This window comes from Phalacrocorax carbo, chromosome 4 (assembly GCF_963921805.1).
Source record: "Phalacrocorax carbo chromosome 4, bPhaCar2.1, whole genome shotgun sequence".
Lineage (NCBI taxonomy): Eukaryota > Metazoa > Chordata > Aves > Suliformes > Phalacrocoracidae > Phalacrocorax > Phalacrocorax carbo.
The window spans coordinates 60,080,284-60,097,212 of NC_087516.1; the positions used below are offsets into that span (position 1 = coordinate 60,080,284).

The window sequence follows — 16,929 nt, forward strand, 5'->3', positions numbered from 1 at the left end:
AATGCCAGTGGCACTGCATACTCATCTCCCATCCCAGGAGCCAAGCTGGGGGATGGGGGGGGGGGGGGCTGGGCTAGTTATGTTGGGGTCTGAAGCATCCTCTCCACTTAAAATGGCTTTCCTGAGTTCTTGCCCAGATTGTGCTATTTTGATTTCCACAGTGCAGGGCATGCTGAAGGTCCCAACATTTTAGCCAGCCAACTAGAAGTGCACACAGCCTCCTTCCTGCAGGAATTCAGGACCTAGCTGAAATGCCTATGTGAGCCTTGTTTACCAGGAAGAGGCTTTGTAACCTTCTGCAGCAGGAAATAGGCAGCGTTGACCTCAAGGCAGCTTAGTCATCTGGTGCTGTGAAAGCTGATTTTTCCTTGAGAAGATTGTCCTGTTTCTTGAGGAAGGCCTGTGAGTAACAGAGAGAACGCATGTGGTGGATCCAGGCAGTATAGTTGACGCAGCACAGGGACAGAGATGCCTGATGCGCACGAAGGCCGTACTGCAGACTTTGGCTGTACTGCAGACCTCGGCTGTAGCGTGCCAAATTGTTTCTGCACCACAACTGAGGGGCTCCGTTAGGGCAACGGTGACTCTAGCCAATACAGAGACTGTTCAGAAGGTGTTAGGTTGCCACTGAACAGTGGCAGAGGACTTTGAATGTCATTCCTCACCTTATAAATTTGTCAATCAGTATAATTCTAGCAGGTAGCATCTATTCTGTACTGGCTTTCCTGACTTGGTCCCAGAGGCTGTTATCACTTACTCGCGGCCGGTGTATTAACACCAAGCACTAGGAGCAGGTAAGTTGGGTTTGTGGTATGGAATAAAGCAGTCTGTGATGTGGAGGTGCAAAGGTTCAGGTAATAGCTGTGCTGCACGATGTGAGCCTGACTTGCTAGCCATTCCTTAGGCCTGGGGGTCGGGAGTTGCTGTCTGGCATGGGTAACTAGGGAGCTGCTCTTTTTTCTACAGCTTTGCATACTGAAAAGATCAGAAAAAGTATCAATCTCCTTAGTATCTTGAGTGAGGCCTTGGAGAAGAGAGTCTGTGTTAAGCTAGTAGTGTGGTGTGGTCTACACAAAAACTAATGACCATGCAGAACATTTTGGTTGTTGTGTGATTTTTCTACCAATGTGTCCTGGGCTTTGTGCAGAGCAGTTTCTACAGCTGAGATTAGTTGTCCGGGCTGCCAGTCACTGAGAATTGAGGCTGAGACCAAGTGTCTTATTTGTCTCTTGGAGTTGAAGGACAGTAGATTGGACATCTGGGTGACAGACCAGAAGGAAAAACAAAAAGAGGTTGGGAGTCCAAGAGTGGACCCACACGGGAGTGTGGGATCCAACACAGCACTCTCTATAGAGTGGTATCTGTTAATGACCTTGTACGTGGCGATGTCAGTACAAATGCACATGTTTCAGCAGATCTGGTAGCTTCTCATGAAATGACAGAATGGAGGTCTTTGACTCTGGGGTTGTCTATAGTCTTCACAGCTGAATCCAAATTCTGGCTTCAAAGCACTAGAGTTGGCCACAATCCACTTCATTTCTGTAATAGCCTTAAGGCAGCTTTTAATAATTGACCTCTTTTTAACAGAATCATAAAATAATTTAGGTTGAAAGGGACCTCAGGAAATCATCTGGTCCAGCCACCTGCTCAAAGTGCAAATAACTGTTCTTTTATGGTCCTAAGATAAACTAAAAATCCATTTCAAGTGAAGAGCAAATGTCATCAGTTTCCTTCAGCCTGCAATTTGACAGTGACGAGTGGTGGGGAGTCAGCCTTCATAGGGGGAAACATTTAGGTAGTTTTATAAGCAGGTATTATTATTGAGATGTGTTATAATACTTTCCTAGATTTTAGGTCTGGGAAACTGAACCAGATTGTAATTATCTTCTGCACAGCAGGGACAGAATTATTAATAACTGTACTCTCATACAGCCAAAGCTACGTCCCTATGACTCCCATGACTTTACAGCTGGAGCTTTGAACCCAGTGAGTTGTCCGGTGTGGTGAGAGCATAATAGAGCATGGCACTGCTTGGTGCACAAATAGGACCTTATATTCAGTTCACAGGGCTAAAAGCTTAGAACATGCTATATTTCCCTCGTAAATTGGGTGTACTTTATCCAGAAACATATTCTGCCATTTATGAAAACACTTTTTAGGAGAGAAATTCATTTTCACCTGGAAGGATTTCAAGAGAAGCAGTTGAAGAAATAATTTTTCCCTGTAGAAGTTTTCTTAGTAGAGACAGAAAATAGATAGGGAGAATTTATCTCCTGAATGTACTTCCTTTCCTCTGCTGCATTCCCACATATTGAGGCTCATAATGTCCTTGTGGCATCTCTGAGAGATGTAGAAATAGAAAAGAAATTCTAAATTTACTGGCTGCATATGTTTGTCCCTGCTTTTAATCCTGCAGTCACGTCAAAAAGTGCGTTCCACAGTTTGGATTTCCCCTTTTTCTTTCCTGTCTCTTACCAATCCCACTCTTCTTCCTTGAGGGTTCTTTCTGTGCTCATCTCACAGCTGCGCATTGCCTTGTCACTCGGAGGGGCACTCATCTCAGAAAGTGTCGGCGTCTGCAACCTTCCTTTGAGAAAGCCGTCGTAGGTTCCCTGTGTAGGCAGCGAAGCCCAGAAGGCAGTTCAGCTGACCAGATACGGATTGGAGTAGGTTGAACTGTGCTCTGAATGCCTTTGCTTAGGTCTCCATGGCTTGTAAAAGGGATGCAGGGTGGTCTCCTCAGCTGCCAAGATCCGTGTAGTAATTCCCTGTATGTGGTGATAAATGTGGCTTTATTCACATTTAACCAGGTTGCTCAGTCTCCTTGCTCTGTTCACAGTAAATACGCTGCTTCAGCCTCTGAAGATGTCTTTAGTCACATAGCGGTCATTCCCAGGAGGGACAGTTAACTCATCCCTTGTAGCTACTGTCTCTGGTGGCTGTCCAAGCTCTCTGTACTAAACGCAAAGCTAGTCAGCAGCATGTGACTACTGATTTCCTTTAATCATTAGTGAGCGCTGCTTGTACTACAGCATCCCAATGGAATTGCATTAGAGGTTTCCTCTGTAAGTACTGTGCCTTTCAAAATTGCTTTCCAACAACATACTGAATGGTGTAAGCAGAGAACAGGGGTTTAGGAGGCAGTCAGTCATCAATAGCATCCCGCTCTTAAGGCGAGGTAATGGTCACTAGTTTGAATATGCCTGCATTTTCCCCACAAGCGTGCAGTTCAGATACGTGAATGCAGGTATGTATATGTGTGTAATTACCCTCATCATGTGCAGCAAAACCAGTTGAACAGCATGTTTATAGAAACTGTCCTTAACAGCGATTGCCTCTTGAAGGAGCATAGCTCATCTAAGAGGAGTGGGACTGTCTCCAGCCAGCCCTGGGAGACGATGCTGAGAGCATATTGAAAAGCTGTCTTCAGCAAAAGCTTGCCAGTTTAACAACTCTGTTCACTGTTCCTATTGCACAGTGGGCTCTTTGACGCAACAGAAAGAGCTGCCTTTTTTTTTTTTTTTTTTTTTTTTTTGCTTCCTCTTAAATCCGCCTGGCCAATTTAAAGCCTGTGGATATTTCTTCCCCCTCAGGGAAAGCTTATGTGAGGATTTTCTTTTTTAACAGTTCATTCCGTGAAACCGTTTTTTTCTTGTTTGCTGTTAGAAAATGTTGGAGCTGAACACAAGGCTTTCATTGAAGGTCAGTGGATGAACTCTTGACCAAAGCATTTAACATTGGAGTGTAGCTTTAGCAAGCACTGTAGTTTGGGAGGAAAAAGCAAGTTAACAAGGTTGTGTCATGTGAGCCCATGTGTGCCTACTACTGGAATAGGAATCTTTTCAGGTCTTCAGTGACTGAGCTCTGCGCAGATGAATTTAACATCTTTCTTTTGTAGACAAATGTGCCGAATGAATATTTTATTGAGAGCTGAGGCAACATCAGAGTTATGTGTATATTATTTAATTCCTGAATGTCTCCTTCAAAATGCAATAAACCTTACTGTGAATTTCAATTATAAAGTTTTTGCCTTTTTATTTTGCAAGGATAGTCTTTTTGAGTTATAATTTTTTTTCTACTTTTCAGCACACTTTACTGGGAAGCATGTTACTCCTGGGCACATGCTGTCAGCCGGGAAGATAGTTATTTGCTATTTTTTATTTCTTCTTAGATTGCTATAAAGGGAACTAAGAAAGGATGTAGACATATTGTTAATGTCTCTCTTCAAGCTGTATTTGAGGTAAGGCAATCTCCTTTCCGTATCTCTGAAATTAGAATATGAAGTAGATGCAGCATTTCTTTCATTTATAGTTACTAAGATTATCCTGTTGCTGTTGGGTTTTTTTGTTGATAAAATGTGAACATATTTGTCACAAAGCTGTTCCTTGTCTATGTGACACTTACAATCCTGTATTTTTATTCAACAATATCTTCTACATAATCTGCATGTTTCTATTAGCTTGTGTACCCTAGATCAATGAGGGATCATTTCTGTAATTGCTTCAGTTGTCTCCTCTATTATTATCATATTAAACGTGCAAGTGAGTGGATTTCTTGCCCTGGGTAGGCAATTCTTGTGCAAACTTTGTAAAACTGAGTTACAGATTGTTTCCACTGTGAATCACAGTCCTTGTAAGATGATGACTTTTATGGTAATGTTTAACTTGAGTAGAATTGTTTTCAAACATATACGGTGCATTTCTGGTGAATTCTTTTTTTAACAGTGCTCCAAAATAAAACAGAAAAATAATGATTCACATCAGCCGGTGTATTTCCTTCTCCACTTAATGTTGCCTGTTATGGGAAGTATATAGCTTTGAGAGGTTGAATCATTATTTATGAGGATCAGTACAGCTGAAGGGTGGCACTGCAACATTGGCCATATGTAACTGCACTGAAAATGGAATTTGTATGGGATACCACTGTTGGTGAGTTATGATTAGTGCCTGGGGAATTAGAAAATACTACTTCTTGTTTGTTTCTTTTCAAGCAATTTAAGAACTTGCCATTCAAGGGAGATTAATTTTTCTTTTACCCTTTTCTGTTGCAAGGTTACAGTTTTTATAATTCAAGATTTTGACACATGCTTTCTATAATTTTATTGTTATTTAAACCAATCAATCTGAACCTTTTTAACATCTTTTACAAGGGGAAGCATGTTTTAAGGCAGACATGCTGCACTGCAGGTCAAGAAACATTTTTAATTTAGAAAAGTGTTCTAAATCTATCTTGTTTGGCTCCTCACATTTCTGAAACTGTTATTTGAATTCTAAATAGTGTTGGCTTCATTCAGGAGATCTGTCTTTTAATGGTTTGTCGAGAAGCTGGTCACTTGGGATGGGGCAGGGAACTGTACAGGGTAGAGTTACAAAGCTACAGTGAACTATTTCTAATCTTATCGAGTGAAAATATTTACTACTATAAGCATTTATAATACTCAAATTAATAAATTCATTCTGAGGTGGTTTTAAAACCAGCTGAGGGTTCTTTAATCAGCATCACACCAAATCTTCTTAGCATTTTCTGTCATCTATTTTTGGGAGATATAAATCTATATCTTGTTACAGTGCAAATATGCAACTTATGTCTGCAACCCGTTTTCTGCTGTCAGGAAAAAAAAGCTTATTCCCTACTGTTGAAGTTATCTCAAGTTGGACGTGCCTTAAAAACCTTAATATTAAGCAGTATAATAAACTAATGTGGTCTTTATATAACACATTTTCTGAACCCTTTTCTCAACAAATTAGATATCATTTCTGATCCACCATCACTGGCAGAAGGTGCACTGGGCTGCATTCCTTCCCTTCGGCTTTCTAGTTTGTGAGGTAGTCAGTCCTGCTTCTCAAAGGGAATCTCATGAGTAACATACCATGATGTGTTGACATTCCTACTGACATTACTTTGCCAGAAAGCGTGAATGGGGAAGAAGGATAAATGATGTGGGTGTGTTCGTTGGGATCTCTGGAGTTGAAGCATATGCTGCAATATCTCACGGGATTCCAGCCTTTTTGCTTACCAACAGTTACTAGAAGGTGTTTGTTTCTCCTGATATTTATGGTGCTAGCTTTCTACCTAGCCAATGTAGCAGAGCTTGTGGCTTTCTCCTTGCATGCCCTGAACAGTGTCAGGTTAACTGTGTGCTTGTTTTATTAGCCTAGCGACCTGCTCTGTGGATTGCAATGCTCTTAGTAAGGAAAGGCTAGCTGTTGTCTCGTCAGTCTAAATCACGCACAACTCAAGCCAGGTTAAGAGGTAATGTGGTAAGAACTTTTATTTGTAACAGCTAAAATAGGCAACAGACTTAGAAACCCTTATGCAAGATATAGGCAAAAAAATTAATAAGCAAAAATGCTTAATCTAATTTCACCCAGATTATCTCATTATGTGTGCATTTTCAGACTGAGTGTGCGACTGCTATTTCTGTGAGGGCCTCTCTGCACTGTTATAATATTACTAATAAGCAGTCATGTCTGAAGTCATGTCTTGGTCTGAAGAGAGGCCTTTGGCAGAATGCCATGCTGCTGCAGGGCTTGAGTGGACCCCAGTGATTTTGCTTATTCATGCAAATGAGTGGGACCCTTTCATTGTGACTTGACTGCATTTAGGCTTGAGAATAAAAACTTGGATAAAAATACCACACGCTGAATGTCTCCCACAGCTGCCAGGGAGCTTGACCAGCTCAATGGCAGTTGCCAGCATCTGCTTCAGGAAATGCCACGAGCCTGTTGATCAAGCTGAAAGAACTTTATTCCTTGTGTTCTACCTCAGCTGCAGCAAAACGTCAAAAGTTAGGGCCTTGATAGCAGGTTTCTGCTTGTTTTGGTTGATTAACTACTCATTTAGGCTACAGCTATAGGTAGTTACTGCTCACGGTTACAGAAAGCCTGTCTTGTTTCACACCTTTATTAGGAAACTCAGGCACAGCAGCCTGGCCTTCCAGGCACTGTGTTTGGAGTTCTTGGTTGTGATGTTTTTTTGTATGGATACCTATTGTTAAGTTTCTAGTGACTGGAAGGCATCAGAGAAATCAATGATGAGGCTGCAGAGACTTTGCAGGTTTCTTTTGCTTTGTTATCAGAAGTACTAATTTTGAGTCCATGCTTTGAAGAGTCAGCAGTGCAACCATTTCTAACTACATTTAACTACATGGGCTGACAGAGAGGATTGCAGATTATTTACAACTCTTCTGTAGACTATAGAAAGTGACCCAGACCACATAGCTTCTTGCCTTTACTAGAACCTATGGAAGAAAAGTAATATTCAGTTCTGTAAAATTAGTACTTTTCCTTATACTGAAAGCAGTAGCTTTTTTTTTTTTTTCCTAAAGGCACAAGCTTAGCTCCTCAGTTTTAGAATAGTTACAGTTCTGGATTCTGTTTTCTGGTTCATCACCAACGGGTTTATGGTTTTTAGGCTAAATTGTAACACGCTAACTCTGTTCCATGCCAAGCACCATTAAAGCCAGTGGGAGTGTTCTTAAGAGTACATTAGCATTATTCATTGTTGAGATCTTCAGTCTGCCCTAAACTCTATGAAGTTGCAGTTCTGCTGTCCCATTGAAGCCATATAGCCATTCTGCCAGTTTAACTGGTGGCCTGGTCCCAGATCAAGAGAAGGGGCTTGCAGAGGTGGTATACGCGTAGTAGGAGCAACTGGATTGCATGAAGCAATCATCTGCAAACATCCAAGTAAGTTCATTTTTGCTAGTGATATCTGTGAGCTAGGTTGGGCAAAATCTAGCAAAGATGATGGGGGAATACAACAAGAAAAACTTTGCAGGAAGTTTTCATCTTCAATAGCAAACAGAAGAGGTGATAGCTTTCATTTCCAAGTCTGTGCCTGTGATGAAGTTGGCTATCCCTCCGTTTACACAAATAGTCTTCATGCTGGATTGCCTTGATAACAGAGAAACATAAACCAGTCACTTGGACATGGACGTCATCCTCCTGCTCAGAAAGAAAAGAATAACAGAACAGTGACAGAAACTCTACTGAAGTGAAATCCTGGGGAAAAAATATTTTTTCCTCTTTCCTCTCCATTGTGTGACTGAAAGAGGTCCTGCATTTACTGGCAAGAAGACATGGAACAACATGCACTCCAGCAACCCTGGAACAGTGTGCAGATACCCCTGGGAATTGTTTCTACTGGAGAGAGTTGAGGCAGCAATAGGTTTCTGGCTTGCTATTTCTGCAAAACTTTTTTTTTTTAATAGCTAAGGCTATAAATAGTTGACAGTTCTTAAATTGAATAATCCTCTCTTCCTCTCCAGGATGAGAAACTGGATCAAGATTTTCAAAGCCAAAAGTGTGCAGCCAGATATCCCTATTAATCATCTGTTTGTAATGTTGCTCAGATTTTGAGGGAATACTCTTCTTGTTCCTGTTTTGTGTATGATGAAAAGACTCACCAAGAGTCTTTCCAGTGGGCCAGTGGCAGAACCAGAAGCAGGACTGAAGTCTCCTGCATTTCAGCTCAGAGCTCTGCCTGCTAGGTTATATCCTATTGTATAGCCATACTTAGAAATTAGAATCACTTAATTTTCAAAACAGTTGAGCCATCTGTGACTCCACCTGGTTTGGACATGGTTTACTAAGAGATCACTGCTTTTGAAAGTTGGGTTGATAAAGAATTACATGGTAAGATATTCAAACCACAGGAGTGATTGAATTTCCAAAGGGCTCACAGGCACATGCACTAAAGCAGATAGCTTCAGTGACTTTCACATGTTACTCAAGATGAGAACTGGTGGTCACTGATCTGTGTTTCACTCACACCTTTTGCTGGGATGTGAATGGTGAAAGGTAAGGAGACGTCACCTGTCCTGCCATTTCTGCTACCAAGGTGGTACTTCTACTACAACTGAGAGGGCTTACAAAGCAGAATATTTCAGTCTTAAAAATGGGATTTTACTCCTTATATAATTTAAGAGGGTTTTTTCAGCATCTTTCCCTATGAATTTACTTCAGAGAAGATAGCTGTGAAAGTGCTGGCCATGGCGATCATAAGAGAAATAGGTAGTTGCGTGTACCAGGGTTGCATGTACTCAGTGTTGGAACAAAGGGGCTGCCAGTTATGAAGGATGCATTGTGTGCATTCTTAGTTTTTACCTTTTGTAACCAGTCACCCAATCCCTGTTAGATTTCAACTTGTCCAGTGCAGAGTATATCTATATTTGGGTTTTCTGCCTTCATGTATCCTACAACTGATGTTTTCATTAACATTTAGGGTGACCACATAGGTAATGACATCCTTCACAGTGGGAAACTTTGTTGTATTGATTTGGAGAGGAGGAGCTTTACTCTGGCACATCAAATGGTCTTTCCTATAAACGCTTAATGTGGAGCCAGTATTTAAGAAAACCATTTCTCTTCAGTTAGAATAGCCTGAAAATAAAGGTAACAGTTCTGAAACACCCTTTTGACAGGAGACTTTTTATTATTTTATTTGTGAGAAGGTGAAGCCTCTTGATTTCAGGAAAAGGATTTTTAAATCTACTTTTGGAAAGCTTGTAAAAAGCTATTAGCAAAATATACAGTAGTGTGTATTGTGAATCAGGTTACCTGCACTGTTTTTTATTAAGTAAAAAAATTATGAGGGGAATATATAACACACCAGAATATTGATTCAAATCCTATCAAATTGAAACAGAAATATTTTAGATTGATGCATTGATTATGAAAATGGTGGTTACTAGCTTAGAAATATGTAGAGATTTGTTTGAGCCACAGGGATAGAAAACAGCTTAAAGAACATGTCACCTTCCAATTTGCAGGACAGCGTAAGGTAATCCTATGAGATAAAAGTCAGTGGTGAAGTTTTCTCATGCTTAATTGAACCAAGTATGTATATTTATGAGTGAATTAATAAGCTATTCCACAAATATCCTAGCTTTCTCTGAGAATTGTTCAGGAAATGAAAAGCACTTATGTAATGTTAAAGGAATGAAAGGAAAATTTCTTAGCATTAGAGAAGGGAAAATAAAGCTTCACTCTAAAATACTTAGGAATAACTATACTAAGAAACTAGATCATTGCAAATGCAAAGTACGTGCAAAAATGCATTTTGAGAGCACATCTCAGAACCTATTAAGAGTGTTGTAAGGAGTCAGTAGCCCTAATTTTTAGATGTGGCCAAAAAGAGCTTAGAACTGTGCATGAATGTATGGTTGCATTTGTCCAAATGTTGTTTAAACTTCCTTTTTCTCCCTTGATTCTGGATGTGCCTTTTGCTGTGACAGCCAGGTAGAAGAAGCTGAAAAAGTTTGCTGTAACACCCCTTGTTTGCCAGCAATTCCAGGGAGAAGTATATGTGCCAGGAGGGCCAGAGCTATATGGGATGCCTGAACGTGCCATGTACTCCAGCTGCAGGGAGTATGTGGCAAGCAGACCACTTCTGTGTCACCAGGAGCACCTCTTACACTGGTCTCCTAGTTGTTCTTGGTTAGCACAGGTGGGCAAGTGCACTATGTCCAAGGAAAATGTAGGCTTTTTAGAGGTTTAAGAGAGGTATGTTACAGATTTTTTCCAGTTAGTGCAGGGCTCTAATTTTCTTACCTTTGCAGTTCATTTGCTTGAGTTGGTGAAAACACGCTCACCTGGTGGTGGAGCTTCTTGTTTTTCCTAAGGTAGTTGCCCACTTCTTATATTCCAGTTAGAATCTTCTTGGCTATGAACTAGTGAAAAGGTCATAGTTCCAGAGTCCAAGTCAAAGAAACTTGGCTGGCAACTGCTTAGTAGTCTTGTAAACCTATTAAACCTCAAGAGCGAAAGAGACACAAAGGTCTAGAGTTAGGAATTGGGATTTAACAAATTCTCAGTTTCACCCCTTTCCTAGGATGACAGCGTGTAAAGAGCTTTTGGAAAGGCTTTGCATCTCTGTTGGAACCCTCTGGCATTTTACTGAAGTCATCTTTATTTGTTTTTTAACCCCTATCCCTGATACCAAGGGTTTTTCACTTTTTTGATATAGCTTTATGATTTTACTTCCAGGCAACTCCGTCATGCCTTTAGATGGGTCGCATATTCCTCCTCCTCTATACTGGTCTAGGATTTCCAATTATTTCCATATTCATTGAGCTCAGTCACTACACAGCCAATTGAAACAGGCAGGCTGCTCAATGTCTTTTCCACTCCAGGAGTAATTTAATCAGGGAGTGACTGCGTTATTTTTTCAGAGAGCTGAGCTGTGCATGCCAGGTGATCTGCAGCTGAGAACAGCATCATTATTAAAAAGGCTTAGGGATTTCATGCCACTTTGTGCTTCTGCAACTTGTAGTGCAGCTAACGGTACCGTCTTCGTGGTTTTTTCTGATATGCATGGTTCAAAAGTAATCAGTTAGAGGAGGTGTAGAAAAGAGGATGGATGAGTCATGGGACTGTATTTATATTGTATGAGATTGAATTTCAAAGCTGTTGGGTCCTGCGAGATCCTTAAACACTGCTCTATTTATTTTACTGAAGTGCTGGTACTCACAGAGCAGATTATTTCTTTAGTTTCCCTCCAGAGTTCCATCCTAGAGTTAAAAAAATCTTTAACGGAAGTTTGATATTGGTATATTCCCACAGAAATATTTCAGCTTTCGTAAAACTGCAAGGGAGAGAACTGGCTGTGAGGGGAGAGTCTTCAGGGATCCTTGCATCCATTATAATCTTCATCTTGGCTGACTAATGTGTTCTTCTCCAGAGAGCCAGAGAGAATAGGTGAGCCTTTGCTGTTACGGGGAACCTTAGGTCCATCAGGTTTTCCTTCCACTTGGAAGAGCTAACTGGATATCCCTTGCTATCAAGGGGAGTCCAAGGGAAGGGTAGACTCTTTTCCAGAGTCACCAGGGAAAGAGAGAAGGTGGGGGTGAGACAGATCACAGTGCTGGTGTGATAAATATCTGTGCTGTGCTAATTCCTTGATGCTGAGTGCTATTATTTAGGTGAACATCAGGTCAAGGTGATATTTGCATTTTTCTTTGGAGTCTCTGGGCCAAATTGTGAGCTGGTGGGCATGATTTCATGCTGGTGGAATCACGCTTGGTCAGTTGAGCATCGCCTGCTGTGGGTGCCGCTGCAAAACTGTCCTCCTCAGTAATACTTTCCTGCTGCTTCTTATAAACATTTTGGTTTCACCTTTATTTTTTCCTTAAAAAAAAAAATATTAAAAAACCTGTGAATTCAAAGAATTAGAACCAAATGGTGTCCACAGTTCCTCTCAGCTGAGTACGCACCACCATTAAGGTGATTTGTGATAAAATGATCTGGCTATCGAAGAAATCTATCTAACTGACATTTTAACCTTTACAGTGGCATGTTAAAAGCTTTTGTGGTGGTATAGGCCTCTTTAGTTTCTTGTTTTCTTGCCGCAACTGTCATGGGCAACTCGTCTTGGCACTTTTCCTCCCACTTGGTGTTTGAAGTAAATAGGCTTTTTCCAGTTAATGGCTATGATAACATATCCAGTGGGGAGGGAGAACCCCCACCTTCTGGGGGATTCTGATATTTCACATTGAGATTTTTGGAAGAGTAGTACTGAGCGTATTAATAATGATGCTCTTGTTTAATTTTCAGAAACGTCAGCTTATACTGAAATCCAATTTTCTGGTAGGTCCTGGTGATCGAAGTTTGACTCCTGTTGAGACAGGACAGAGAGCTGTTGTATGTCGGTATTGCTTCAGCCTTTTTGGTGCTCCATACTTTTTGTCCTCATAGCTGCCTCCAGGACACAATCTCTCGTGCTGAACATCTGCGCTGGTCCAGGTTTTCACCAAGTGGATGGCTTCCCTCTTAGGCTGGCCTAAATCATGGCGTACTTACTACAATAATTTTCATCTTTCCTGCAGCAGTTCAGCATGTGCAGTTGTGACAGCCTTTACTTCGTGTCTCTTTCCAGGGTTCGTTTGACATCTCCTATATTTTCCTCTGTCTCAATGTTTGATTAACAGTTTACATAACTGTACTGTGATGCTAATTGCATTATCTATGAGTAATCCAAGGCATGCAGACTGACATTAGATTTTTCAGTGGTATAGTAACTGGGGAAGAGATCTGCTTCGTCTTCACAAATACCATATTCCAATGCAACATATATTGTCTTATGTTACCATTATAATTTGTGCAAGGATAGGCTGCAAAGTTTCTGAAAGATGGAAAATAATAATGGTTTCTTATGAAGTGATGTTGGGGTGCTTGGCGAAGCCGTGCAGGGCTGTGGCAGGGACCTGGACTCCCACACTGAGGAAAGAAACAGAATGAGGCTGACACAGACCGAAGAGGTAACACTGATAACCTATAAGGAGCTGGGAAGTTCCTCTCCAGGAACTGGAGAGAAATCTGGATTCAAGGTTTTTAGGAATGCTTCTTGCTCCCAGATGTCCCAGCAGCTCAGTTAAGGCTCCCGAGTGCTGAGTTGAGGTTGGCTTTTTGTCACAGAGAAAGTGCAAATCCATGCCAGAGAATTCCTCAGAAAACGATTCTTCCAGATGGCTTGTGGGAGATATCTAGGCTATGTTTTGACCTTATCTTTCAGGCAGGCTCTGTTGCTGCTCACCATGGCAATGGGAACATAAGTGGGGAAACGCTGGTGGTAAATAAACACTGATACCTTTGATTCAACTGCGTCACTGGACAGATGGCTAAGAGTCTCTGAAGCACAGAACTGTGGGTCTGGGGAGGGAGGCAGGAAAGTCAGAAGTGTATGGGGAGACAGAAAGCCAGGTAGCAACACATGCTTAAGGTCAGAGAGAAGGGCTGAGCTTTGTAAGACGACGATATGTAGGGATGTGTCTTTTCTGACTTGTGGGTTTTTTCTTCCCTTGGCTTATTGAGTTTCTGTGAACAAATTAAAGATGTTCTCTTTCTGATGTAGCTTGGCTGAGTCACTCCATTTCATAACAGTCACAAGTGCCCAGAAAGTTTGTTGTAGCTGGATTCAGGCCCATTGGGGCTTGCTGAGATAAATATACTTGGTGGGAAGAGGGGTGTTAAGAGCTTCCTAACCCAGCCTGCCTTTGGTCTGAGAGTCCCTTGCTGGTAGAGGTGCACAGGGAAAATAGGAGAGTCACTTGAGTGAGGCTCCCAGTCCACTCCTCACTCCTTCATGGGAAGAGGTGTTGTTCTGGTCCAGGATCTGTCATGCTTTCTAAGGGTCTCTTGAGGTTCTCTGCAGATATGTATGTCTTGAACATGTGGGGAGTTTTGGTTTTTTTCCCCAAACACATTTCAGAATCCAAGCCAGCTGCTACAGCTTCTTCCCTTCAGCAAAACCGCTTCAAACCATGTCGAGGTTTTGTGGCTCTTTGTAGCTGCAAACCTGCTTGCAGCTGATTTCTTCATGTTGCAACAACATGATTCTAAGTGGTTCCCACAAACTCCCTCATCTTTTGGCTGCACTTGTTTACTCATAAATTCTTCCTTCTAAGCATGTTTTTCCATCCCTTCAGCAAAGCAAATGGAGTTGTGTGGCCCCAGCTCAGGTGTATCAGTGCTAATGGCCAGGCTGGAGGAATGCTTGAGGACAGCGCAATCTACAACTTAACCCAGTCTCTCTGTTTCCTAGAATGAAGGTTTCAGGTTGGAGCATGTGGTTTGTGTTTTCACAAGCGTATGGCTTGTTTGCATGCATGCGGTCTGAGCGTTCAGCACATGAAAATCAGAACCTGTAAACAGCCTGCCACATTAGGGAGTCTAGGCTGTGCTCCTTGTTTACTTTGAGTATAAATGCCATCTCCCCTCTTGCATACACAGAGTTTGTAATTTGATTGCTGAGCTTAAATGGCATAGGCTTGGTACTGAATTTTAAAGTTTGTGTTTCTGTTCTTTAGTGGCCATGTGCACGTGATGCGAAGGCACAGAGCAAGCTGGTGTTCTTTGAAGCTGCTTTCAGATGTTCTGTTACAATGTACGTGTTGAGATAATCAGAGGCATCTGACATTTTGAAATTGAACAGATAAATTAAGGAGAGAAAAAGAATGGTTATTGTCATTTTCAATGAAGTTAGGGCAAGGACTGGTCTAGATAATGGCTCCTGGCTGTGGCACCTGGTCAGATGGTCTACTTGCAGTGTTCGTTAATAGCAGTTACTACTGCTGTACTGATGTTTTAGACTGACACAATACTTTACAAAGAATCAGTGCGAGAAAACCAGATTGAGATTCAGCAGTTAATACTGTTCTAAGCCTTGGAAAAAACCTCAATAATTTTTTTCTCTTAATATGAAACTAAAACTTCCACCATAAATCATTATGACATTAGTAATAATTTAATTCTTCCATTTAGCTCATACATAGATACTTTATATATTTTTCATTCCAAGTGACTTGGGAAATAAAACAAATGCAAAGTGTCCTGATGCCTGATTAGATTGACAGCATTCCAGAATAAATGGGAAAAATTATTGAGAAACTGCATGTTTACAAGGAAAAAAGTAGCGAAGGGTAACTAAATGTATCCAGCGGTAAGGCTCTGAAAGTAGTTTTTGTGTTGCGTCTGCTGTGCCTTTGAAATCTATCTAGGAGGCATAAAATCAGAGGTGTGAAAAGGTTTGCTTTCCATCACTACAGCTGACTTATTTTCAGTAGGAAATTATAGTTTATAAATTCTTTCTCATTTGATTTATCAGGAGTTACTGAAGTCATCTGCATGACTTCCTCATGTTATCTGACAAGTGTGAATAAGCTGTAGTGTCTGCATTCTTGACGTTATGTTTCTTTGAATAGTGAGACAGAGGTGCTCTGTCCAGCATATTTTATGGACGGCACAGGTAAGTGTGCCTTGATGGTTTTCTGTTACAGTAGAACTAGTGCTACCCGTTTCAAATGTTGTTCTTCTAGTATTGCATCATCATTACCTGAACTCCTTGGGGAACTTCCCTTTTCTAAAGGCAAAAATTTCCAGTGACCATCCCAGTAATATCCATTCTGGGTGATGACTTCTTTTTAACACATTTCCATGTCTCTCTCTAATGAAATGCAAATTCTAGCTCTGCTTTCACAGTACACCATCTTCTTTTAGCATGTCCTTTGTTTGAAGTAGCCTGACTCTGCAGTGTCCTAGCTGTGTGAGAAACCTCAGCAGGTTATGTCACTGCTACACTGGTGAAAGAAGCGGTGTGTCTTTCAGACAGCTTTCTCAGTGTTCCCAGTGATGGATACAGTGCTTCCTAGCTGAGACTGATCAAGCGTTTATAGCATCAGGAAATGGGCATGCTGGGGTCTTTAAAGTCATGCACTTTTGGTGTAGAAAGTTTTTAAACTGAACAAGCTGGTCTGTCCTCCACGGGGATGGCGGAAGCATCATTTTGTAAGGGTTGGTTTGTTTGTTTTCTTTTTGAAAGCTTGCAGATTGAGAAGGATGAAGCCTGAGAACTGACCTGTCAGATGAATATAGCCTGCATTCTGCAGCATTGTGCCAAAGTGTGGATTTGGGCTGAGGGAGGGCTCTGTTTTGCCAGTGCTTTGGTGCATGAGCAGTTGAACTTTGTTTATATCATTGCAGGCCATAAAGTGTGCTGATAAGGAATGCCCTACTGCATGAGCCTCTAGTGGAGTGTGTTCTCAGGGAATGACTCTTAGCCTGAGTTAGTCTGGGAAAGGAGGCTGCCTAAAAGCAGGTCTTCCTACCCTACAGTGAGTTGTCTTTACTTTTGCCTGCCTTTGGCTGGGTATTAGGAACCCACATCTAAAGGGACCTCCATGTGGAGTTCAGCATCTGAGGAAGCTCCTTCGCTGCTGCTCCTCTTGTCTCCCTTTAGACTATGCATCCTCTTTTTCCTGTGCTAATGGATATAGAAGGGCCCATCCTATAACTGCAACATAGGTTCTTTGTAGCTGTACTCCTTAAACCACAGATTTTCACTTATAAAGGAGAGTGTGCTTGGAGGGAGTGAATTTCATGGGGCATCTCTTCTGGAAGTCAAGAAGGAGTGGGTAGAGCCTCCACCCAGCAA

At 41.4% G+C, this 16,929-nt stretch overlaps 1 protein-coding gene across 3 annotated transcripts in view; it reads left to right on the top strand.

Moving 5' to 3' along the window:
• CSGALNACT1 (chondroitin sulfate N-acetylgalactosaminyltransferase 1) overlaps window positions 1-16,929 on the top strand; it is a 48,515-nt gene that overhangs the window by 1,427 nt on the left and 30,159 nt on the right. The window contains exons 1-2 of one of the 3 annotated variants that reach the window (XM_064450137.1): window positions 3,038-3,702; window positions 4,087-4,240. The exons of 1 other annotated variant lie outside the window; for it this stretch is intronic. The gene's annotated coding sequence lies outside the window, so the exon portion shown is untranslated. Of the gene's footprint in view, window positions 1-3,037; window positions 3,703-4,086; window positions 4,241-16,929 lie in introns of those variants that run through there. One more of the 3 variants, XM_064450136.1, reaches the window with a different exon arrangement.